At 44.4% G+C, this 25,556-nt stretch overlaps 1 long non-coding RNA gene across 1 annotated transcript; it reads right to left on the bottom strand.

Annotated features, from left to right (window-relative positions):
- Positions 1 to 1,566: 1,566 nt before the first annotated feature.
- On the bottom strand, positions 1,567 to 18,022 carry LOC117309990 (uncharacterized). Its single transcript, XR_012328903.1, has 4 exons — positions 17,798 to 18,022; positions 7,057 to 7,189; positions 6,809 to 6,884; positions 1,567 to 6,360 (listed from the first exon to the last, which is right to left on the bottom strand). It is a non-coding gene; the product is annotated as an uncharacterized lncRNA (long non-coding RNA).
- Positions 18,023 to 25,556: the final 7,534 nt, after the last annotated feature.

Consider the following 25,556-nt stretch of genomic DNA (forward strand, 5'->3'; position numbering starts at 1 on the left):
AGTGCCCTGGGACTCGCGTGTGACCTACAATCTCAGTTTTAATGTAACTCTTCCAAAGCAATTAAAAATACTTTACCCACAGATTGACGTTGAATTCCCTTCCCTGTACCCAATTAAAAAATAATGATAACAGTCTTATTAGATCTAAAATAAGCCCAGATTAGAAACAGCCTGTTTAAAAATCAATAAACTTTTCTTAATCCCTGCAGTGGAAAAAGAAAGAGGCTCCTCTCTGTCTTCCCTAAAAAGTCAGTATTTACACAAAGTGTTGCGTTGCCGGATTCAGAGACGCAGAGGTGCCCGAGCGTTCACCCAGCTGCCGGCACCCCCTGAATCCTGCGAGACTTATTTGGCTATAACTAATCTTGGCTCTAGGCTTGCTTACATTTTTGGGTGACCCTTTTGCCTGGAATGTTTCTCAGTGTTCTCATTAGCGCTGTCTTCCCAGCCCTGGACCTCGCTCTCCTTTTGTTGCTGTTACTGTCTGTCCTGCCATTAGTAATCTTGACTGCTCCCAGCAGCCAGGCCTGGCGTGTTCCCCATCACGCTGACACTGTTCCCGCACCAGACCCGGGCCCGACTCCTGCTCTCTAACCCTGTCCTCACAGCCAAGCACCTCTGCCGCCCTTCCTGTGTATTTACAGTTGGATTTGTTGTTGTTGTTGTCCTTTTTCTAATTATAAAATATATTTTATGCTTCTTATAGAGAACTATAAAGAAAGATATTAAGAAAACCCTCATGATCTACGCTCAGAGTCAGACACCGCTATTTTTCTAGCATAATCCTTATTTAAAATATATTTTATTCTATGTTTCATTCAGAAAGTAATACAGGGAGTTCCCTGGCAGTCTAGTGGTTAGGATTGGGCACTCTCACTGCCGTGGCCCAGGTTCAGTCCTTGGTCAGGGAACGAAGATCCTGCAAGCCGTGTGGGACAGCCAAAATAAAAACCAAGCAACAAATAATAAATTAAAAAATAAAATAAAAATATTTTATTTCATTTTTATATAAATTTAAAAATATATAAAAATAAAATAAATAAATAAATATTTTATTTTTATATAAATAAAAAAATACTTTTTTTTAAAGTAATATATCTCTTGATATTATGTGATGAGAATGGCACTTAACTTTTGTGGTCTTTTCCCCCAAAATTCATAACCTCAGTCTAGTCATGAGGGTAGACTTCAGACAAACCCAAACTGAGGGACACTCTACAGAATATCTGACCAGGACTCCTCAAAACCGTCAAGATCATCAAAAACAAGGAAAGCCTAGCCTAACAGTCTAGAGGAGCCTAGGGAGACATGATCATTAAACGTAATGCGGTGTCCTGGATGGGCTCCTGGAAAAGGAAAATGACATTAGATTAAAAACTTTAAAAATCCCATAAAGGAATGGACGTTCATTAATAAAAATGGTTAATTGTGACAAATAAGTTAATAATAGAGGAAACTGGGTACTTGACATATGGGAACTCTCTGCATTATCTTTGTAGCTTTTCTGTAAATCTGAACCTATTTTCAAACTTAAAGTTTATTTTTTTTCTTCCAGTTTTACTGAGATATAATTGACATTCAGCACTATAAAAGTTCAAGGTGTACAGCATAATGATTTGACTTACATATGTCATGAAATAATTATCACAGTAAGTTTAGTGAACATCCATCAACTCATACAGATACAAAAGAAAAAGAAAATGTTTTTTCCTTGTGATGAGAACTCAGGATGTACTCTCCTAACAATGTTCGTATAGAACAACTTTCATATATAACATACAGCAGGGTTAATTATATTAATCATATACTACATTACATCCCTAGTACTTATTTATCATATAGCTGGAAGTCTGTACCTTTTGATCATTTTCATCCATGTTTTGGGAAAAAAAATTCAGACAACATGGAAGTGTGTAAAACAAAAGGCAATAGCTCCCTGCTTCCATCTCCTCACCTCACGGTTGGCACCAGCCTTATTTTCTGGAAGTACTTCCTCTTTATTGCACAGTCGAGCTCACGCCGCAGTGCAGTTCTGGGTCCTGGCTTTGTTGTTTAGCATTACAGCATGAGCATTTTCCCATGTCCTTAAGAACTCTTCTTAAAGACAATTTTATAGGTTGTGTGACATTCATTGCACTGTTTTCTTGCCTAAGGTAGCTGTGATCCAGCCCTTATGTTTCCAGGAGATTTGCTTTCATTACCCATGTTTTAGAGTTTCCTCATGCAAAGAACTGCTCCCTGCTTTCTCCAAGCAACAAGGAAGACAGCAAAATCTTCATCCAGACTCTCCTGGGACCTTCAGAAAACTTGTTTAGTCCAACATGTTTCAGCAGAGTTCAGGTTTCAAGACTTTCTTTTTCACAATCTCTTCTTTTGCCTTTATTTCTCACAATTTATAATCCACTGGGGATAACCCAGGCACTGTCATGGCTGATGACTATAATGTGGACTGTTTGGGCATTAATGTACGGGATTGAAGAGCATCCCTCCCAAATTCAGACCCACCTGGAACCCCAGAACAAGACCTCATTTCAAAGCAGGGTCTTTGCAGATGCAATTAGGTAAGATGAGGTCATACTAGAATCAGGTGTGCCCTAAATCCAATCACTGTCGTCCTTGTAAGAAAGCCACGTGAAGACAAAGATACACAGAGAGGAGAATGCCACGTGAGGGCGGAGACAGATTGGAGGGATGCGTCTACGAGCCAAGGAACGCCAGGGACTGCTGGCAGCCGCTGGGAGAGAGGCCTGGACAGATGCTCCCCGGAGCCCCCATGAAGGAACGAACCCTGCTGACACCTTCATTTGGGACTTCTAGTCTCCGCAACGGTAAGAGAGTAAATTTCTGTTGTTTTAACCACCCAGGTGCTGGTGTTTGTTACGGCAGTGCTTGCAAACTAATTACAGGAAGCTGTGGCCTCAGAGGGCCACGGGTATGGGCAGAGCTCTGGCACTCGAGTGGGGGGAAGGGACAGTGGCTCTCGCTGTGAGGGGCAGTGAGGTATTTGGTGGTGGTGGGGAGATCCACAGAGATCACAGGTGTCAGGCATTGAGCAAAGTTCGAATTGAAACACAGGTGTTTTGTGTCATTTCCTTTCTCCACCATCCTCCCCACCTGATGGCCATTTCTTTCTGGTCAGACAGAAAGAGGCCCACAAAAATCCCTTTCCTCCCTTATATCTGCATCCATTCTTTTTCTAGAAGATGTAAGTAGCTGTCTGCCAGAATATGCCTTAAATATCAATACACAAGGCCTCCAGGTTGCAAACCGTTTCATTTCAAAGCTTTGGCCACAAGATAAATTACTTCAGCGCTTCGTTTCTTGTACATTATTTACAGTGAATTTGGTTTGACAGCACACGCACACCTTAACCGTGATCGCTCTGTGGATTCTCCACTTCTTCGAAATTGAGCTTATATTACTCTCATAAAGAAAATATTTTTATAAAACCTCCTTTAAAAGAGTGGTGTTGTATCTGCCGTAAGAAACTGATTGCTGATGGAGAGATTCTCCTCAGATAAGAGGCTGAGGCTCAAGGTTGGCGGGGAAAATGTGAGCGGGATGTTGTCAACAACTTTTCCATGTGCGAGACCTGGGGACCTCTCAGGGGTCCAGGGAGTGACTGTCTTTATGGGGCTAGGAGCTGCCAGGAGGTCCTGAGGTGGGTGTGTGGTGAGGAATAAGTTCCTCCTGAAGGGCTGGGGTAGCGGTGGTGCTGGAGCGCAGAGTCTTGAAGGAGTTTGATGACTTTTCCTACAACTATGGGGTCAGAATGGCAGGAGGAAATACATCTCAGTCTCTCCCTGGGCTGCTGTGAATGAAAACGCGGAGGGAGAGGGAGGTTTGTGGGCAGGAGAGAAAGTTCCTGTGGTTCGCCGCAGGAAGGCGGGCCACACCTGCCAAGAGGCACCTTCGTGTCCTCTGAAGGTCCCAGCTTCATTTTACGTGTTGGTCATCAACTGCTGTGTCACTTCGAAACTGTCTTAACACAACGATGCACGTTTCTTATCTCGGAGTTAATGTGGGTAAGGACTTCAGGAGAGGAGTAGTGGTTGCTCGCCAGGCCCGGACCCAGAAGCCCCCCCCTCAGGCCTGATTCTCTCCTACACCTTCCCGACCCTCTGAGTGTCCATGGGGTGAGGTAGCTAGGGGCTATGGAGGCCCACCCGGGGCAATGCTAGCTTCAGATGCAAATCCACAGCCCTCCCAGCTCTGCAGCCTCATTGCGCTGAGCCCTTGGAAGGCTCAAGGGGCCTCCTCCCCGACCGCAAGCCCCCAGCTGTCCCCCCAGCCCCACTGCTCGCTAGGCCTCAGGGCAGAGATAGACACTTTGCTCTAGGCAGAAGTCCATCGTTCTCATTACCGGTCACTCTGAATCTTTAGAGTCGATTCTGCCAGTCTTCTGCATCAGGGGGCTGCCAGCCCGAACTGGGGAGCCTCTCACCGCCGTGGGGAGGGAGGTGAGGGATGTGGCCCGGTGTTGGGGTCACAGAACCAGTGATGAGCTGAAGGCCTGGCCGAGCCGGTGGGGCAGCCTCGGACCCCAGCGAGCCCGGCCCAGGAACGGTCTGGGAGGACGCAAAAGGAGCGGGACATAGACCTGGAGGACTTATCCTGGCCTTGCTTCCCGCCCAGGTCTGAAAGCCTGGCCTCGGGAACGAGGGCCGACAGCTCCTTCCCCTCCTTTTTCTAGCAGCTGGAAGCAAGGAAAAGCACCTTTTCCGTGCACAGAGATGCACGGCCGTCAAAACAGATTGCAACACTTTGCTGGCAGAAAACTAAGGCCCCTTTCTGCTGGAGCCGCCTGCTCTTTGTAGCTTAATTCACTTAACTCCTACATGAGCTCCCCCGACGCAAACAAACAACAACCAACCCACAAAAAGTAGCTCTGCACAGTCCGCTCAGGGAAGGCCACCCTCTTGCTCCCAGTACTGCTGGGCGTCCGGATGGCAACCTGGGGAGGACGCAGGTGACCCGGTTAGACCTGCCCACTCGGGGCGGAGGATGGGAGTGGCTAGTTACCAGTTCATCAAGTATTTTAAATATCATCTCAGACACCGGCTCTTTTGTCATCTGCAGTAGCCAGGACAAGAGTTATAAGGGAAGTGTGAGAGAATTGCTAGGAATGGGGAGAGCCTACCATGTACCATCTTCCCTTCAAGGCTTAACCTTGCCCTCCTCCCCCCACCCCTCCAGGTACAGACCCTCTCCTAAGGCCCTCCTCCTTCACCTCTCCAGTCCTGTGGTTTCCTAGACACTTTTTATCTGGGCCAGTCATTCCAATGGTTAGTCATATGTTGTGTTAGAGATCTGTAGTGGCTTACAAAAACGTAAAGAAGATTTTTAAAACTCAGGTATGATATTGGCACAGAGAAAAGCACAGTCTTATCCAGTTGCTAAAAGGGGGCCAGAAAGTTTCTCTAAGTCTCTTTCCGGAGGCCGAAGTTAAAGTGCAAAGGATCATTGCAGGGACTGCACAGCATCTTTAGGTGCAATCTAACTGGTTTTTAGGAATAGAACATATTCTCTCAACACTGAGAACGGAGAAAAATCTCCCCAGCGGGTCAAGCCAAAGACCTCGGTGTACCGTCTCATCCGAGAAAATGGCTCATCTCTTACGACAGTGGGGGGTCTTGTTTGCTTGCTTGTTTGTTTTGGCCGCGTTGGGTCTCCGCCGCTGCGCGCGGGCTTCCTCTAGTTGCGGTGAGCGGGGCTGCTCTTCGTTGTGGTGCACACAGTGTGCGGTTTTTGGTTTGGTTGTGGTTCTTTTTTTTTTTTTTTTAAATCAAAATCACAAGTTGGCTCAAATAACTTACTCCTTTGGTAGAAATGAGAAAAGCGTAAGTCGATGCAAATGGACAAGAAAGAATTACAGAAGGAAGCAGAGGGTGCAAGAGGCTTTTTTTGTTTTTTTTTTCATAAGAACAGATTGTTTTACTAAACCGTCAGCTGTTGTCCCTCCTTCCCAGTTGGGGGCTGTGATGGGGCCCTTGCTGCCGCCTTCCTGCATTTGCTCCTTAGCCCCCCGCACCATTTCCCTGGGTGTTGCTAGGTTTCTTGTCCCTGTGCTCCAGGTTAGGGGGTCCTCTGGGGTCTGACTGTCACCAGCCCCTTCCTCGCCCTCCTCTATACATAAGACCTTAGGAAAGAGTATGCTGGCCTCTGGTTCCGGAACTTCCACGCCCTTGTTTTGTCTTGCTCTCTTGTAGCAGCTGGTGCACGTTCTGCAGCTTCAATGTGCAGAAACTCCTGCTGGGCTCCAGCCAGGGTAGTCACACGCTCAAAAAGGGGGTCCAGCTGGGCCATCAGACTGTTCAGGTGTTGCTCTGTCTGGGCCAGCTGTTGTGTCAGCTGGGCCAGCTGTTGAAGAGGCATTTTTTATAAACTTAAGAGCAAGGGACAGAAACGCTAAAAAAAGAAACCTAAAATTTCCACACCAGGAGCCATGTCTAAAGTTTGCTCCATCCCCACTACAGCACCCATCACACTGAATGGTCCAGAGTAGTTCCAAAAGGTTATTTATCACAAGGTGTTAGCCCTCTAATTTGTAACTTTCAGTATTTAACAACTGCTTCATCTCTTCTTCCCTGGAGTCACAGCCTGCGCTAGGCTGCAGTGTTCCAAACGGCCAGCAGGCGTCGCCAGCTAACACGATTCTGAGCAGCCAGAAAACGCAAAGTTCATTCTCTCTGCTTGAAAACTTTCCATGGAGCCTTAATGTGGGCAGTGTAAAGTCCAAATTCCTATCCAGGACACCCCAGGCCCTTCAGATTTAATCCAATTCACTTTTTATGGCTTTAGTTCTTACCAATTCAGGCACCCATTCAATCAATCAGGAAAGGCTTATTGAACACTTGTTTTTTTATCAGGTGCTTTTCTGGGACCTGGAAATAAAAAGATAACAGAGATTTCATCTCTGCTCTGGAGAAGCTCACTGCCTACCCCACCTAGGAAAACAGTTTAGGGCTAAGCTGCTATGTTAAAGAGACATATATCTACACTCACGTACACACACACAGTGGCTTAAAGAAAATTAAATTTATTTATTTCTCACACCAGAAACCAGAGTGGTCCAGACTGGTCAGCTGGGGATCTGGCCGCTTCCCATCTCGTTGTGCGTCATCATCCGTAGGATGTTGTCCTTAGTTGCACTGTCAAAGCTGGGTCATGACCATATCCAAGCTTCAGCCTGGGAAAGGGGAAGAGAAAAAGAGGAGGGCAGGCAATTTCCTTTTAAGCAGGAAACACAGAAGCTGCACCTACCCTTTGATTCACATTCCAGGGCAGGGACCTAGTCATGTGGCCACATCTAGCTGCAAGGAAGGCTGGGAAGTGTAGTCTTTATCTAGGCAGCAGCGTGCCCAGCTAGCAATGAGTTGCAACTACCAGTCTGGTCAGAAAGCATCTCTTTTTTTCATACAACCTAACTTTACTTTTAATGGATTCGAGAAACAATTTTTGTGTCTTCTACATTGCTGTCAATGGTAATTGCACTGTCAGGGTTTAGGGATGCCGGTTCATAGAAATTTGTGGTGACTAATAGCAATTTACTATGCACATTTCATATTTGTGAGACGTATCTATTACTGCCCATCAGAGATGATAAAATCTTATCACAATGACAACTGAGTTGATAAAACTCAGTGAAATGCAACTTAGAATCCAGTTTATTTTTTACTCATGAGAATATGACATTTGAGTCGGCTTCTTGAGGCTGGCCAGGTGGGAAAGGAGGAAGAACATTCTAGAATGTGACTAGCATCTGTAGAGGCCTGTAGTCATGGCAAGGCCAGCTCTATTGGTACGTTGGTTATTAGGTGCGGGTATGTGTGTGGGGAAGGAAGACAGGAGAGAAACTGGGAAAATAGAGTAGAATAAGATTGTGCTAAGTTTCTCACTCCAAACTAAGGAACTTGGATTTTACCTGGCAGAGCAGATGCTTGGGGGGTACTTCCCAGTCTAGGAGCCAAGGTCAGGTCCCAAACTTTCTGTCGCTGTATGTGGGTGGGCTCCAGGCAGCCAGTGTACAGTACTTGACCTCACTGTCTCATTCACGAGACAGTGAGCGGAGATAAGATGGTAAGGGTGTGTGTATGTGTGTGTGCGTGTGTGTATGTTGCTTTGTTCTTGTTGGAAAAGACTTGTGTATGTTATGGAATCAATAGGAAGGATCCAGAAGCCAGAGGTTGAGAACAGGAGAGAGAAGGGATAATGGACAGTTTTATGTTCCTCCAAAGGACTCTTGGCCAAGATTCAAGGCAGGAATGAAGGACTTCGCTTTTGTAGGAGGGACGGCATCCCTGCCATAACAAGAGAACACAGAAAAGAAAAGGCAGGCTTTCATCTGGTATTAGGAAGAAGAGGGGGCAATTGCTGTCTCCCTTTCTATTTCTCTGTATAGTAGGAGCAAGATCGCCTCCTGAGTGAAGAAATCTGAGGAGAGTAGAGAGGGTTCAAAACCATGCTTGTGAGGGTAAGAGAGTGAGTGGACCGGCAAAGCCTAGCAGTGGTACTCAGTAGGTCATCAATTTATGCACGTATTCAGTCAACAAATGTTCACTGAGATCAAGCAGAATGGTAGGCAGTGTGAAATGCAGAGATGAGTAAAACACAGCAGCTGATGACAAGGCTTCCCCATATGGTTGTACAAGTTGTGCACTGCCCAAACATGCCAGTAAGGGAAGGAGCTTAAGCTGAAATCCAGTTGATGCTTCGCTAGGCACGTCCCACAGCAAATGGGCTACATGTGCCCAGAGGGAGTGCCTTTATCAGTGAACTCAAAGGGCTAACGTGAAAGTTTGAGGCCCTGGTTAAGGGCTAGCTGCTTTAGGTCATGGGAGAGAAGAATGCACTGTAATTAAGAGAAGGCTCTGAGGGCACAGAGGGAAGAGTGACATGAACCAACCAATGGAGAGTGAGCAGGTCCTTGAGGGAATGAGACCAAAATCCTCTCATGTAAAGTGAGTTTGGACATTCTCCTCTGACTCGAGAGCCCCGGGGCCACCAGAGAGCAAGCAGGGGAAGCGGGCAGAGTGGAAGGGAAGGGGAGTCATGGACAGAGATGAGGAACCTCATTTCACCATTTCGTCCTGTTTGGCTCTGAAGATATTTCTACTGCATACATGCTCTCTCCCCATCAGGGACACCTAGTCAGGGCTTGACAGGTGAATCCACAGAGGAAGGGGGCACCAGGCCCCCCAAGTGTAGCTAAGCCTGGAGTGTTAGTATGCTAATTAGCGGCAGCCTTTCTCATCAGCCAGTGGCAATGGGCCACCAAGGTGGGGTTGCCGGTGGGGCAGCTCTGCTCAGCACAGAGTGTTTCTTTTCACATTTAGGTTGTGTTGGTGAGGACAGGTTTGCCCCGTGTTGCTTCTAACTCTGGAGGCTTTCTTTCCTTTCTGGATCCAGGGATTCCGCTCACATATTGAGTCCAGAACCCAAAATGCCCTTGCTAGGCTTCTAGCAAGCTGTGTTTTAGATATTTATAAATGATTAATAACATTACATATAGTCACTTCATGGAGTAAAAACCCCTCACATTTGTTATCCAGTTTGAGATGGGAGCCGACTCGGTGAGTCGTGAATGAGCCATGTCTCGGGGAAGGTGGCTGGCTCAGCTGAGGTCACAGGCACGGTTGGTTAACTGGCAGAGCTAGGATGCAAATCCCCGTCTGCCTGATTTCAGAATAACTGCTCTTCTTTTACCCAGAGAAAGGGAATAGTAACACCTGCTTTATAGTTGTGAGAATTACATGAGAAAATCAACACAAGGTGTCCAGCAGAACTCCCTGTGCGTAATTCTACATTTTCACTCCCAGAAAGTCTTCTCTCTGTAGCCGTAGTTACCTCTTCTCTCTTTAACCGAGAGTGACCAACCACTGCTACACCACAATATAGAGAACACAGGGTGGCTGGTCCTGGGCCGCAGACAGCCTGTGTGCCACCCTGTGTTATCACATGGTGCCTGCCTGCTGTCTGGTGCTCAGAGATGGCCTCCTCAAGCCACCATGCGCCTCTTCTGTCTCCTTTCCCAGGAGAAACACAAAAGCTGCGTGAATGCGGAACAGCATTGTGGTCGTGGTGGGGATAGGGTGGGGTTCCAAGGCCGTCATCAATTATTGTCAAAAACCACTTCAACGTTGCATTTTAACATGGTGCTTACCGGGCACAGTGCCAGAGACAACAGTCTAGGACAGGCAATGGGAATAAGTAAAGGATGGGAGGGGCATCTCCCGCTATCTCTAACCCACCAGCTATAGGAAGTCCTTCTAGACACAATGGTTCTCAACCTCACCGGATACAACTCCCCCTTTTTATAATGAATACACTATATTCTTATCATGAAATAAAGATGTAAACCACTCTAACTTGCCTTTGATGGAGTATTGATGGGCGAGGACACAAGGGAGCCTTCTGGGTTGTTGGAAATATTCTATATATTGATTTGGGTGGTAGTTACATTACTGTATTCATATATAAACGTTCACTGAACAAGGGATCTCTCTGTATTATTTTTTACAAATTTATATGAATCTATAATTATCTCTATTAAAATTTAAATTAAAAGCGAGATCCAGGTAAAGTTTTAAATGTGTATTTTGCCATAATTTTTAAAAAAACGAGGTGCATTTCACACCCATCAGATTGGCAGAAATGGAGAAGTTTAATAATATTCATTTCATCAAGGATGTGGAGAAAAGGGAAATGCTTCAGTGCTGCTAGGGGCATGAATTTGTACAATGGCTGTGGAGGACAGTTCAGTGTTACCTGCTAAGACTGGCAATGTAGATGCCCTGGGAGTCAGCAGTTCTACTCTCACACATGAATAAGAATATATGTACGAGACATTCTTTGAGATATTGTTAGTACTGGTACAATATTGAAAACAAAGTGTTCATCTGTTTTTTCTTTTATTTAAAAATAAAGGGAGGGACTTCCCTGGTGGTCCAGTGGCTAAGACTCTGAGCTCCCAATGCAGGGGGACTGGGTTCGACCCCTGGTCCAGGAACTAGATCCCACATGCCACAACTAAGAGTTTGCATGCCGCAACTAAAGATCCCACGTGCTGCAACGAAGATCCCGCATGCTGCAACTAAGACTCGGCACAGCCAAATAAATATTTTAAAAATAAATAAAGGGAATTCCCTGGCAGTCCAGTGGTTAGGATTTGGCGTTTTCACTGCTGTGGGCCCAGGTTCAATCCCTGGTCAGGGAACCAAGATCTTGCAAGCTGCGCAGTGTGGCCAAAAATAAATAAATGAATGAATAAATAACTAAAATTTTAAAAATAAAAAATACTGTGCAAAAGTCAACATGGAACAGGAAACATGGATGGAAGTGTTGAATTTGTTTCCGTGGTTTGAGAGACTGTGCAGTGCCCAACGGACACACACATACCATTAGCAAGTAATTGTGGTTATTTAAGAATAAAATCAAAATATTATTTTTTCTTTAAAAAAATCACATTTCCATGTTGCCTGTCAAAACTGTAGCAGACAGATGATGTACTAGGCCATTAACACATTTCTGTCTATTAAAAAACCTCTAGAGAAGCAAGCAGATGAGCCTTGGAGTTAGCTCAGTGATGGGGGTCAGTGCTTTGCTAATAATAAACACTGTTCTCAGAACTCTTAAAGACACTTAGGAAGGCCCAGCTCTGAGGAGCCAGGGGTGACTGTTGAAAAATACCAATGCAACACTCAAGACTCAGGAAGTTAAGAGGTGATGTGGCACTGGCACAGTTGTGGAACCAGGAATTGAACCCATCAATGCAGCAACGTGGTAGCCATCCCCCAGGAATCCTAGTCCCCTGGTATTCATGCCCTTATGTGGTCCCCTCCCACAGTGAATCACAGCTGGTCCTGTGGGGCCAGTGCAATATGGTGAAAATGACATCATGTGGCTTTCAAGGCTAGATCATAAATGGTATCGCAGATTCCACTTTGGTCTCCTGGATCTCTGGGAGATCCATCCACCATGTTGTCAGGATGCTCAAGCAGCCCCACGGAGAGGTCCATAGAGAGAGGAATTGGGGCTCCCAGCTGCCAGTCAGCACCATCTTAGCTCAATGTATGAGCCACAGTGAAAGTGAATCCTCTCACCAAACTGTATACATTATGTTCAGTGTTTTGTATACCAATTATACCTCAACAAAGCTGAATAAGGAAGGAAAGAAGGAAGGAAGGAAGGAAGAGAAAGAAAGGGTTAGTGTTTTCATTTTCTTTGGATACATACTCAGAAGTGGAATTGCTGGATTATATGGTAGTTCTAGTTTTAATTTTTTTGAGGAAACTCCATATTATTTTCATACTGGCTGCACCAATTTACATCCTCACCAACGGTACACAAAGGTTCCCTTTTCTCCACATCCTAGCCAACAATTGCTATTTCAAGTCTTTTAGGTAATAGCCTTTCTAAAATGTGTGAGGTGATATCTCACTGTGGTTTTGATTTATGTTTCCCTGATGATTAATGATATAGAGCATTTCTCATGTTCCTGTTGGCCATCTGTATGTATTTTTTGGAGAAATGTCTTTTCAGGTCTTCTGCTCATTTTTAAATCAGACTGTTTATTTTTTGCTATTGAGTTGTATGAATTCTTTATATATTTTGGACGTTAGCCCCTTATCAGATATATGATTTGCAAACATTTTCTCTCATTCAGTATGTTGCCTTTTCATTTTGTTGATGGTTTCCTTTGCTGTGCAGAAAATGTTTAGTTTGGTGTAGTCCCACTTATTTTTGCTTTTGTTTCTTTTGCTTTGGACATCAGATTAAAAAAATCATTGCCAAGACCTATGTCAAGGAGCTTACTGTCTATGTTTTCCTCTAAGATTTTTTTCAAATTTTATGTTCAAGTCTTTAATTCATTTTGAGTTAATTTTTTGTATAGTATAAGATAATGCTCTAGTTTCATTCTTTTGCATGTGGCTGTCCAATTTTCCCAACACCAGTTATTAAAGAGACCTTCCTTTCCTCATTGTCTATTCTTGTGTCTTTTATCATAAATTAATTGACCATACCTGTGTAGATTTATTTCTGGGCTCTCTATTCTGTTCCATTGATCTATATGTCTGTTTTTATGCCAATACCATACTGTTTTATTTATTTATTTATTTATTTTTACATAAATTTATGTATTTTATTTTTGGCTGTGTTCAGTCTTCATTGCTGCACATGGGCTTTCTCTAATTGCAGCAAGCGGGGGCTACTCTTTGTTGTGGTGTGCGGGCTTTGCATTGTGATGGCTTCTCTTGTTGCAGAGCACAGGCTCTAGGCACGTGGGCTTCAGTAGTTGCAGCATGTGGGCTCAGTAGTTGTGGCTCGTAAGCTCTAGAGCGCAGGCTCAGTAGTTGTGGCACACGGGCTTAGTTGCTCTGCGGCATGTGGGATCTTCCTGGACCAGGGCTCAAACCCATGTCCCCTGCATTGGCAGGCGGATTCTCAACCACTGCACCACCAATGAAGCCCCACCATACTGTTTTAATTACTATAGATTTGTAATAATAGTTTTAAATCATGGAGCATGATGACTCCAGGTTTGTTCTTCTTTCTCAAGATTGCTTTGGCTATTCAGGGTTTTTTTATGGTTCCATTCAAATTTTAGGATTGTTTTCTCTCTTTCTGTGAAAAATGCCATTGGTACTTTTCTGAATTCTTGACTAATAGAAACTGTGAGAAATAATAAGTGAGTACAATTGCTTAAAAAAATTTACTGAGCTGTACACTGATGATTTGTGCACTTTACCATATATAAGTGATACCGCAATAACAAAGTTTTAAATTTAATAATCAACTTAATTCAGAATAATAATAGAATGTATTAATTATAACATAAAATAAATAAAAGGAAAAATATGAACAGTAGGTTTTTGTTTTTTGTCTTTTGCTTTTTTTGGTACGCGGGCCTCTCACTGTTGTGGCCTCTCCCGTTGAGGAGCACAGGCTCCAGACGCGCAGGCTCAGTGGCCGTGGCTCACGGGCCTAGCCACTCCGCAGCATGTGGGATCTTCCCGGACCGGGGCATGAACCCGTGTCCTCTGCATCGGCAGGCGGACTCTCAACCACTGCGCCACCAGGGAAGCCCTGAACAGTAGTTTAATATAAAAATTCGTGGCCATTACAAATCCAGAAGACTTGATTAGTTGCTTAGAAAAATCATCTCCATATATGTGATAGCACAAATGTAAACTGACTCTAGTCTGTTGAACTGGTAATTTGGATAGTACAAGCAGAACTGCCATTGGTGGCTTGATTTTTCCAAAATAGTAAATGTAGCAGATTATATTTTCCAAAAATGGCCCATTTCTTTTCCCACATGCTCTTCCAGAGACTTGACGCTGTCCTATCAAGTGATAGAATCTATTGCCTCTCACTTGAAATTGGGCACACCTCTGTGACTGCCTCAACAAAATGATGCTACTTGATTTATGATGCTAGGTTATAAAAAGTGGTAGAGTGGCAGTCAGCTTTTGGGATGGTGGAGTAAGGACTTTGAAAATCCACTCTTCCATAAAGGCAATGAGAACACTAAAAAAATTCTTTCAAAATCAACTTTGTCACAAGTTTGGAAATTAAATAAAATCTTGCAACAATCCTAAGAGCATTTATTCAAGAAAAACAACTGAATATTGGTAAGAGCATTGAACTTTATGGCATTTTTAACTTGCTCAATTTCCATTCCTTATTTCTAGCTTTGTAATAGTCTCGAAAACCAAGAACTTTGTAACTGTTGTAGTTGTTTGTGAAAACCAGCAGCATAACAGCAAGTGGAGGGGGCACAAGGAGTTTAGAGGTCTCTTAAATCCCCATTCCCAGAGAATTGTCTTTATTTGACTTCTCTGGTAGCTCCCTGGAAACCACCAAATTCAGGGCTTGTCTTTAGTTCACCAATTCAGAGCTCAGTAAACGTGAACAGATTTTTCCAGGGGCATTTGTCAAAAACAATCAGCAGGGGACATCCCTGGTGGCACAGTGGTTAAGAATCCGCCTGCCAATGCAGGGGACACGGGTTCAAGCCCTGGTCTGGGAAGATCCCACAAGCCGCAGAGCAACTAAGCCTGTGCGCCACAGCTACGGAGCCTGTGCTCTAGAGCCAGTGAGCCCCAACTACTGAAGCCTGCGTGCCTAGAGCCCGTGCTCTGCAACAAGAGCAGCCACCACAATGAGAAGCCTGTGCACCGCAACGAAGAGTAGCCCCCGCTCGCCACAACTAGAGAAAACCTGCACACAGCAAGGAAGACCCAATGCAGCCAAAAGAAACCCCCAAAAACAAAAAAGCAATCAACAGCAATTGTTTAATATCACAGCTGCTTGAAGTGGCAATAACAGTTGGAAGAAACAAAAGGCTGACCAAAATCTTAAAAGGAAAAGCTGTAAAATGAGATGTCCATAAGAAGATTTTAAAAGCTCTGACGTACTAATAAAAATCTAAAAGTCCAGAGGCATGTGCAGGGCTGTGCACATGCCCAGGAGACAGCGGAAAAGACCCTAATCTCTCACTCTGGCTGAACTTGAGGCTCTGCGCAAGCAGGAAATGAGGCAGAGTTGTAAACTGCTGGAGCATTGATTGTGACCCCAACATGCACATAGAAACGCTCAGCAAAGCTGGGAGATGTACTGGTTCAGGGAGTTTAAGAAAATATCTCTGCAATCACTAGCTGACCACTAAGCTAAATGAACAAGGAATTCAGCGGCCACACATGACCAAAAAATACAAACTCTACATAATTAGTTCAGGAAAGTCACTAAGCAAACAAATAGCAAAACAGAAAGAGAGAGGAAAAAACAAATTCAAAAATCTTGGAGGGGAGAATCTGATTTCCAGCATTGCTAATTATATTCTTTAAAATGTCCAGTTTTTGACAAAAAATTACATGATTTGAAAGAAACAGAAAAGTATGGCCTATACACAGGAGGAAAAGCAGTTCATAAAAACTGTCCCTTGGGTGTCTATACATCCAAGAACCTAAGCAAACTCCAAGTGGGATACCTCAAAGAGATCAACACCTAGACACATAATCCAACAATTGAAAGCTAAAGACAAAGAAAGAATCTTGAACATAGCAAGAGAGAAGTGGCTCATCTCAAAGAATCATCAGTAAGATTAACAGACAATTTCTCATCAGAAACCATGGAGACCAGATGGCAGTGGAGTGACATATTCAAAGTCCTGGGGGAGAAAAAGGACTGTCGACCAAGAATTCTATACTCAGCAAAGCTATACTTTAAAATGAAGGTGAAATGAGGACATTCACAGATTTTTTTAAGTAAGAGAATTGTTAGCAAACCTGTATTACAAGAAATGCTCAAGGAGGGGCTTCCCTGGTGGCGCAGTGGTTGAGAATCTGCCTCTAATGCGGGGGACGCGGGTTCGAGCCCTGGTCTGGGAGGATCCCACATGCCGCAGAGCAGCTGGGCCCATGGGCCACAGCTACTGAGCCTGCGCGTCTGGAGCCTGTGCTCCACAACAAGAGAGGCCGCCATAGTGAAGAGGCTCACGCACCGCGATGAAGAGTGGCCCCTGCTTGCTGCAACTAGAGAAAGCCCTTGCACAGAAACGAAGACCCAACACAGCCAAAAATAAATATTAAAAAAAAATGAATAAAAGATTACTATAAAAAAAAAGAAATGCTCAAGTTGAAATAAAAGGACTCTAGACAGTAACTCTAATCTACACAAATAAAGAACACCATTAAAAATACCTATATACCTTTGTGTTCTCTGACCACAATGGAATGAAATTGTAAATCAATAACAGAAGGAAATTTGGAACATTTACAAATGGAAAGAAATTAAATAACACATTCTTTGAAATTTTCTGAGTGGTAGGTGTGAGAGGAGTGTTTTTTGTTATTCATAACAAGACTCTTTCAACCAAATCTGAGTTTATGCTAATGAGGTAACTCTTGTTCGTTCCTAGATAGCCGAATGGCAGAGGAACAAATCTTGTGATTAGAAGGTTGGACCTCTGGGGAGACTGAGTTAATCACCAAGGGCAAATGATTTAATCAATCATGCCTATATAATGAAACCTCCATAAAACCCCTAGACTACAGGGTTTGGAGAACTTCCAGCTTGGTGAGCACATCAAGATGCTAAGAGGGTGTGCTACCAATGCATCTCCCATTTGGCCATTCCTGAGTTGTATCCTGAGTTCTGTGAGCCATTCTAGCAAATTATTGAGCCTGAGGAGGGGATGTGGGACCCCACCCCCCAACTTTACAGATGGTTGGTCAGAAGTTTGGGAGGCCTGGACTTGCAGTTGGTCTCTGAAGTGGGGGCATTCTTTGGGACTGAGCCTTTAACCCATCAGGCGTGTGCTAAACCCAGGTAGTTAGTGTCAGAATCAAATTATAAAACACGCAGTTGGGGTCCAGGGAGTTGGGAAATGTGTTGGTGTGGGGAAAACCCTCACATATTTGGTATCAGAAGTCTTCTGAGTAAAAACAGGTCGTAGTCGTAGGAATTAACTTATCCATTGTGTATTCCTGCTTAACGAGCCATCCCAAAACTTAGTGGCTTAAAACAAAACCATTTAGGGACTTCCCTGGCGGTCCAGTGGTTAAGACTCCATGCTCCAATGCAGGGGCCCCAGGTTTGATCCCTGGTCAGAGAACTAGATCCCACATGCATGCCACAAGTCATACCACAGCTAAAGATCCCACGTGCCGCAACTAAGACCCAGAGCAGCCAAATAAATAAATATTAAAAAATAAAAAACAAAACACACAAAAAGAACCCACAAAAAAAAAAAAGGAAAAGAAAAACAAACAAAACAAAAAAACACATTTGTTACTTCTCATGATTTTGTGGCTTGGCTGGTGGTTCTTTTGCTGGTCTGGCCTGGGCTTGATCAAGAAGCTGCATTCGGCAGGTGGGTTGCCTGGAGCTGGAAGGTATCACTTGGTGGAGGTAGATGGGAAGCTGGGACCTCTCTTTTTACTGGGCATCTGGATTCTGAGAATGTAAGCCCCAGTGTGTGCGTGCTTATCCAGCCTCTGCTGTGTCACAGGTCCCATGAGCCAAGCGATTCATAAGGACGAGCCCAAAGTCAGTTTAGGAGGAGACTCTACCCAAGGACGTAAATGCCATGAATACCAGTGGGCTTGAATCACTGGAAGCAATCAGTGTAACTGTCTGGAATTTTTTTTTTTTTTTTTTTTTTTTTTTTTTGTGGTACGCAGGCCTCTCACTGTTGTGGCCTCTCCCGTTGCGGAGCACAGGCTCCGGACGCACAGGCTCAGCAGCCATGGCTCATGGGCCCAGCCGCTCCGCGGCATGTGGGATCTTCCCAGACCGGGGCATGAACCCATGTCCCCTGCATTGGCAGGCGGACTCTCAACCACTGCACCACCAGAGAAGCAAGCCCCTGTCTGTAATTTTATATACATTATTGCTATCCTGACAGACAGCAGGCTGCCACCTAGTTTTTCTTGTCATCTCTTTTTACAGACAAGGATCTAAGGTCCAGAGAGGTCAAGTAACTTATACTTGCCCAAGGTCCATAGCAATTAAGTGGTGGGAAATTCTAATTTCTGATTCCAAAGTCTGTGACCTTCCACTCAATTACAGGCTCCTCCTGGGAAGACCTGGAGTACAAGAACAGATGCAACTCATTAGAGAATTCCACCCCATGCTTTTATTACAATGGGAAGAAAGTAAGCTTTATTTTTGTTTGCAAGTAATGGAGAAGATGAATGAGTCAGATAATATGGGTGGAGGAGATGTTAAAATAGTTCATTTGTGACCTCGATGGCCAAAACCATCCCATGCTCTCAGTGGAAGTTTTATGGTTCCTCAGCTGTGGTCACTCAATATTTCATACATAATTCTCAACTGTAGCTCTTTCCTGTGTACTGTTTGGTGTTCCCTATTTATTATGAGCTCTTCTTGGTCTGGGTCCACTTTCCCTTGTATAGTGTCTGAAGCACAGCAGACTCTCAACAAATGTTTGTTGAATGAATGAATGAGGGAGCAGAGGTCAGGGAGGCCAAAGATGGACTCTTTCACACTTTGCCAGGGACTCTGAAGAGAATCAATGGCTATCCAGGGAGTGAAGCATTAAATGTGATGAACAATGAACTGTGTATTACCTGAATAACAAGCAGGAGTTCATAGAAGCAGATGTTTTGGTTAAACAAATAGGTCAAAATTCAAGAAATTAAAGACTAATCTTAAAATCAATTTGTGCTTTTAAATAGCTTTGTCATATTTTTCACTTAGAAAATTTCTCATTCATTTCAGCCTATTCCACTTGTTAGTTTCATTTTGCTTTGTTGATTTTTTTCCGTAGTTTTTTACCAACAATTTCAAAAGTCCCCAGGAGGAGTCCTACCCCACAGCACAGATTCTCTCCTCTTGCTTGTTCTACTACTTTCAGCATTGATTTCAAGAATTTAAATTTTCTTCTCCAGTTGGCAGTAAATCATCCCAAAGAAAATTTGTTTAAAAATGCAAGAGTTGGGAGATTTCGTCTCTAGAGATATTGAACCATGAAGCATTTGCACTCTGGTGATACCAGGCCCAGTGAAGGACAGGGGTGAAGCAACAATTAAATTAAAAAATTAACTTTAAAAAAGTAAGTGTAAGTCCACTCACTGAATGTGGCATCCCAGCCGTTTTCAAATGGTATATTTAAGTGGTGTTGGTGGAGTTTTCTAAGAAAAGAAGAACGAATCTCCAAAGAAAGGAAGGAAGGGCAGATTCATACTGACTATTCTGAAAAGAACACTAAGATTTAAAGGGGTAATTTAACATCCATGTGAAATAGAGAGTAGAAGTGTGTTTAGAACCATTTCTTAAGTTCATGCCGCGTATGCTCATTCACAAACAGACAGTGCTGCTTCTTTAGTTTCCCCAGTTGTCCTAAGTAAAGCCAGTAAGGGCTGTCCCCCGTCTCCTGATCACCTGGGCCGGTTATGGTGGCAGGAACCAGTCCTGGTTCCAAATTTTCCTGACCTTCTTTTAGAAGGATCTGCATGCAGCTCATGTGGATTTTCTCCCTGGGAAACTTTGGCAGGTAGACCAGCAGTCGGTAAAGGCAGAGCTGAATGGTCATGAGTTCTGGGAGGCTGGGAGAGAATTCCAGGAAGCTGGCACGGATTTCAGGTTAGTTCTGGACTTGCCTTCACACAAAGGAATGTCTCTATGGCGCAATTTCTGGCGACAGTCAGAGGCCTGTGGGACCAGAGCAGGTGTTCTTTATACTGAGAGCTGACACACAGCACACTTAGCTTAAAAGAGCCTCCACATGCTTCATCTTAACTGAGCAAGTAAGACAGGTGTCACTGGCCCGAGGTTAGAGAAGACCGAACGAGGACTTCATGACGGCCACACTGGAGGCAAATCCAGGACTAGAACCCAGGTCTTCAACTATTCAACTATCCCTGGAGCCCCCAGTTGATCAGGCCTTCAGCCCATCGCTGGCTCTGTGAACTCCACGCCTGGTCACGTCCCTCACCTCCCTCCCAGCTGCCACGACAGACCCCTCGCTGTTGGCAAGGGGTGCAGGGGACTGTGGCAGACCGGGTATAAATTATCTATAAAGTTACACATTAATAAGACATATACTGAGCACAAAGGATGGATTCCTGCCTCGGAGATCAAGGCGGCCTTTGATGGGCTGCGGGGACCTGGGGGCCCCCTCTCTACGTATGGCCGTGTTTCAGGGGATGAGCTTCTATGACTCTTGGCTCTCCCTGGCCTGTCACTAAGGTGGTTCTCAACCAGGAGCAATTTTATCCTCAGGGGACATTTGGCAATGTTTAGAGGCATTCTGGGTTGTCACAACTGGCCTGAGGAGGGTACTCTAGCATCTAGTAGAGATAGAGACTAGGTAGATAGTCTCTACTAGGTAGAGACTAGGGATGCTGCTGTTATCCTACAACACACAGGACAGCCCTCAGATGTTAGCGGTGCCAAGGCTGAGATACCCTGCTTTCAGGTAGGAAGCCTGGGCTTAGGAAAGCACTCCCTTGACAGAGCAACTTGCTTAAGACCTCACAGCTAGTGAAATCCAAGCGTAAGGCCAGGGATTCCAGTGAGGTTGTTCCAAAGCCCTCACTCATTCAAGGAAAAACCTTTTTTTTTTCTGGCATCTTTATCCTCTCGTTCTTACTCTCAATTTCTTCTCCTATAAAATGGGGTCACAATACCTACCGACTAGTATTATTATGAAGATTAACTCAGCTAAGGCATATGAAAATGCTTTGTAAACTGGTTAGTACTGAACTAATACCAGTTATTATTATGAATAAAAAGTAACCAAATGGTGCAAGAGGGGCCGTATCTGAGCTTGTAGCTTATGCACCATGCAGGGATATTGCCACAACTCAGCCAACAGAGATACACGTCCGACGCTGGAGATGGAAAAAGAACCATGTGGTTTTCATCTATATGGCGAAGGAGGCAGGATGGTTCTCAGAGCTTCTATAACACAATTGTTAAAGACATGGCTCTGGGGTCCAGCTGACTGGGTTTGAATCCCATCTCAGCCAAGTACTAGTTGTATGAACTTGGCAAGGTGTGTATCCTCTCTGCACCTTTGCTGTAGACAAAGGATAGTGGTGTCTACCTCGCTCTGTTGTTTCTTGTTTATAACATTGCTTGGCCCATAGGAAGTACAGAATAAACATCAGCTATTGTTATTAGTGCTGTTGTTGGTATCATCTCCTTCCTGCAATCCTCCCTCCCTTCTTCCCTCCCTTCCTTCCTCCCTTCCTTCCTTCCTTTCTTGGGCTGTGTTGGGTCTTCGTTGCTGCATGTGGGCTTTCTCTAGTTGCGGCAAGCATGGGTTACTCTTCGTTGCAGTGTGCTGGCTTCTCATTGCGGTGGCTTCTCTTGTTGTGGAGCACGAGCTCTAGGAGCGTAGGTTTCAGTAGTTGCAGCATGCAGGCTCAGTAGTTGCGGCATGCGGGCTCTAGGGTGCACAGGCTTCAGTAGTTGTGGCGCACGCGCTTAGTTGCTCCGCGGCACGTGGGATCTTCCTGGACCAGGGCTCGAACCCGTGTCCCCTGCATTGCCAGGTGGATTCTAAACCACTGTGCCACCAGGAAAGTCCCCCTACAGTGCTTTCTGACACTACCTTCAGCAACACCCCAACTAGGAACATTTTTGTCAAATTTTACTATTTGTAGTAAATGCTATGGACTCCCTGCAGGTTGGAGTCAGAACTGTTTTGGTGGTTGCTGTATCTCTACTGCCTAACATGGTGTTATGGGCTGAATTGCGTCCCTCCAAAAAGTCTTATGTTGAAGCCCTAATCTTCCATGTGACTGTATTTGGAGCTAAGGCCTTTAGGAAGGTAATTAAGGGTGAAGTCATAAATGAAGTCATAAGGGTGGGGCCCTGATCCAATGGGACTGGTATCCTTGTAAGAAGAGTAAGAGACACCCCGGGAAACAGAGATCTCTCCCATGTGTGTACACAAAGGAGAGGCCACATGAGGGCACAGGGAGAAAGTAGCCATGTGCAAGTCAGAAAGAACTCTCACTAGAAACCAACCCTGATGGCTGATTTATCCTGAACTTCTAGCCTCCAGAACTGTGAGAAATTAAACTTCTGTTGTTTAAGCCACAATTTCTGTTGTCCATGGTATTTTGTTATAGCAGTCCTATAGCAGACTAGTACATGTGGAGTGCTCAGAAACTTCTGTGGAAAAAAAATAAGTGAAAGAATGAATAAGTCCCAGAACTTCCCTGGTGGTCCAGTGGTTAAGACTCTGTGCTCCCAGTGCAGGGGGCTAGGGTTCAATCCCTGGTCAGGGAACTAGATCCCACGTGCATGCCGCAACTAAGAGTTCGCCTGCTGCAGCGAAGGAGCCTGAGAGCTGCAACTAAGGCCTAGCACAACCAAATAAATAAATAAATAAATATTTAAAAAAATCAAACCATCTCAGTACTCTGTAATGACCTATATGGGAATAGACTCTAAAAAAGAGTGGCTCTGTGTATGTGTCTAACTGATTCACTTTGCTGTACAGCAGAAACTAACACAACATTGTAAATCAACTATACTCCAATAAAAATGTTTAAAAATTAATCACTTTTTTAAAAAAAGAATAAATAAGTCCCCTGTTCTCAAGAATCATACCACCTAGTAGAGCCTGTCAACAAGTATCTGCAATGTAATACCCGCAATTATTAAAATATTTACTGGTTCAACAAGTATTTCCTGACATTTTACCATGTGCCAGGCACTGTGATACGTACTGGGGATAGAGCAGTGAATGCAACAGGGTCTCTTCTGTCACATCTAGTGGGGGAGATAGCAAGCAAGTAGATATCATATCAGGGAGAGGAATAGAGCAGGTGAGAGGGATAGAAATGGCAGAGGTTATCTTTCGTACAGGATGTTTGCGAAAGCCTCTCTGACACAGTGATATTTGAGCAGAGACCTGAAGGAAATGCAGAAGGAAACCACACAGGTATCTGAGGGAAGAGAGTTCCAGGCTGAGAGACCGGCAGAGGCAAAGGCTTGAGAAGGGGGCTGACTTGTGTTCGAACAAAGGGGACCCATATGGCCGGAGCAAGACAGGATAGGGGATGGGCAGGGCTGGGGCCACCGTGGAGCATCAGGGCCCCCACTGGCTCAGGTGTCCCCTCCAAGCCCTGAGAGTAGCCTGGCAGTGGGTTCACTTGTCACACACTTTGTAACTTACGCAATTGAGATAATTCAGCTGAGACGGATTGGGACTCCCGTCTCCTTCTCCCCTGTTTCCCTTCCATTACACTTCCTCCCAAGCTGGATGGTGTCGGCCATTTGACATTTGACATTTTGGGGATCCGGAAGGGGAAATTGACTTGGGAAGATTTTTAATCGATTGTGATTTGTTTTCTCATTGTAAAGAAATATTCATGTTCATGCATAACTTTGTATTACAGCTCTTAAAAAGTCCTCCAAATCGTATAAGCTTCAGGCCCCTCAAAAACTGGATTCCCTCCTAGAGACCAAAAAAGTAGGAGGTGAAGACAGAAAGGCAGCAATGACTCTCCTCTGAGTGAGCTAGAAAGCCATTAGAGTGGTTTGTGAGTTTTTTCAGGAAAAATTCTTTCTCTCTTTTATTGTGGTAAAATACAATAACATAAAATTTACCTTCTTAATAATTTTTAAGTGTGCAGTTCAGGGATATTAAATACGTTTGTGTTGTTGTGCACCCGTCACTACCACCCATCCCTGTAACTCTTTTTTTTTAATTGAAATATTGTTGACATACAATATTACGTTAGTTTCAGGTGTACTACGTAGCGATCTGACATTTGCATACATTAGGAAGTGATCACCATGGTAAGTCTAGTAACCATCCGTCGTATAAAGTTATTACAATACTATTGACCATATCCCTTATGCTGCATACTTTTACATCCCTGTGGCTTATTTATTTTATAACCGGAGGTTTGTAATTCTTAATCCCCTTCACTTATCTCACCCAGTCCCACATGCACTCTGGCTCTCTGTGTCTGTGAGTCTGTTTTCATTTTGTTTTTTTCATTTGTTTGTTTTGTTTATTTGTTTGTTTTGTGTTTTAGATTCCACATATAAGTGAGATCATACACTATTTGTCTTTCTCAGCCATTCTTTTCTATGGCTGAGTCGTATTCCATTGTATATATGCACCACATCTTCTTTATCCATTCCTCTGTCGATGGACATTTACATGGCTTCCATGTCTTGGCTATTGTAAATAATGCAGCAATGAACACTGATGTGCATATATCTTTTCAAATTAGCGTTTTTGTTTTCTACAGGTGCCATCAGAGTGTTTTGAGCAGAGAGGTGACGTGACTCAGGCAGTAAAGGATAACCTGTCCTGTTAGGACTGCTTCACTCTGTGAGGGGGTCATGGTACATCAGGACATTGTGGCCCAGTGAATGCAAATCTCTGCGTTTGAGTTGAGTCACAGGGGTTTTGTAGAGGGTGCAAGCAGCCTCACCCTTGGATGGGGAGGAAGTTGCCGAGGGCACAGGCCGGATATACAGTGCAAGGAGAGAGATGCGTGTGAACTAGAGAGGTCAGTGGAGCCACATCACAGTGCACGTGTGCTGCTTCCAAGCATCTCTTGTTTTCGTTGCTTTTAATAATCAGGCACCATATTGAAGTGGAGGGATGGCAACGACATCCACCAGCATTTTCTTACACTCTTCCTTGACCCACCTAGTCTCTAGGGATGTAGCCATCTTCTTAGTTCTTGGTCACAAGAGAGGGATCCTGAGGACGTCTGGGTGACACCAACGCAGCATATTCGTGCTGCAGGGAACTGGCTCTCCCTCGTACCCTAAAGTGCCAGGACCAACAGGCTTGTCTGGGGCAAGGACGGTTTAACATATCTCTTTGACTATGACCACTGGACACATTAGACATGAGTTTATATTTTGGGTTTGTTGTAGGTTTGGGTACATGTCCTTTTTTAAATCTTCTGCCCTTCATTTCATTACCAAATGGCAAAGCACCTTAAATTTCTCTGTTTCCCAAAGGCAGGTGATCTGATTCTTGGGAGGTCTGCTCTCTGTCCCAGCATGTCCCATCATTGTCGCTTGCATGCAACACCTCAGGCCCT

This window comes from Tursiops truncatus, chromosome 21 (assembly GCF_011762595.2).
Source record: "Tursiops truncatus isolate mTurTru1 chromosome 21, mTurTru1.mat.Y, whole genome shotgun sequence".
Taxonomy (NCBI): domain Eukaryota; kingdom Metazoa; phylum Chordata; class Mammalia; order Artiodactyla; family Delphinidae; genus Tursiops; species Tursiops truncatus.